General features: G+C 34.0%; 1 non-coding gene across 1 annotated transcript; it reads right to left on the bottom strand.

Moving 5' to 3' along the window:
• Positions 1-468: 468 nt before the first annotated feature.
• LOC126016948 (U6 spliceosomal RNA) lies at positions 469-575 on the bottom strand. The gene has a single exon (XR_007498629.1). It is a non-coding gene; the product is annotated as a U6 spliceosomal RNA (small nuclear RNA).
• Positions 576-1,125: the final 550 nt, after the last annotated feature.

Consider the following 1,125-nt stretch of genomic DNA (forward strand, 5'->3'; position numbering starts at 1 on the left):
TAAACGACTAGATCCTCTTTTCCTCATTACTAATGTACCCTTCACTCTGCTATGGTCAATCACGCTGCACACTTTCCTCTTCTTATTTTAGTACTTGTGTGAATTTACCTTACATAGGAGAGAGAAGCTACATACGATAAACAACACATAATTTATTATTAGCAATTCAGGAGACATGCAGATTCATATGTAAAACACAAAAATAACAAAGCAGTGCTTTCAAGTACTGGACTTCCTTAGTCCAGTGAAATTTTCTGAGTTCACATAAAAAAAATTAGAATGTATTGTAGATGTGTCAGTAGGAGAAACAAATTAAAACAATAATCAAATTCTATATTGAGCCACATAAAATTATGTAACATGTCACTTAGCTTTCAGCTTCTGAATTCAAGGGTATTATTTCTGTAAAATAACATTGTGTCTCTCCAATTCCCCCTCTCCAAATAATCTTTTTTTTCTTTTTTTCTTTTAAATATGGAACACTTCACAAATTTGCATGTCATCCTTGCGCAGGGGCCATACTAATCTTCTCTGTATTGTTCCAATTTTAGTATATGTGCTGCTGAAGCAAGCACATCCAAATAATCTACTTCCAGAAAAGTTGTTACTAGAGAGAGATTCTATAGATGTGAGATCCATTTGGGTGGAAGTTTCTAAATGTTTTTATCTACCAAAAGTATAATATGCTTTATTTAAAGAATAAAAAATTTATTAACTTGAATACTTCCTACTTTTATACAATAGAGATAAAGACTCAGTTAACTGTTCCATATCAAGAAATGCAGCATTGCTATTTAAAGAAATATTGACTTCTAGCAAAAAGATTATTTAAAATTTTTATATTAGAGAGCATATCATATTTAATCATTAACTATACTACTCTTAAAATTTTAAGAGTATGGGGCCGGCGAGGTGGCGCTAGAGGTAAGGTGTTTGCCTTGCAAGCGCTAGCCAAGGAAGGACCGTGGTTCGATCCCCCAGCATCCCATATGGTCCCCCCAAGCCAGGGACAATTTCTGAGCGCTTAGCCAGGAGAAACCCCTGGCATCAAATGGGTGTGGCCCGAAAAAAAAACAAAAAAAGCAAAACAAAACAAAACAAAATTTTAAGAGTATAATTTGATCA

Source organism: Suncus etruscus, chromosome 8 (genome assembly GCF_024139225.1).
Source record: "Suncus etruscus isolate mSunEtr1 chromosome 8, mSunEtr1.pri.cur, whole genome shotgun sequence".
Lineage (NCBI taxonomy): Eukaryota > Metazoa > Chordata > Mammalia > Eulipotyphla > Soricidae > Suncus > Suncus etruscus.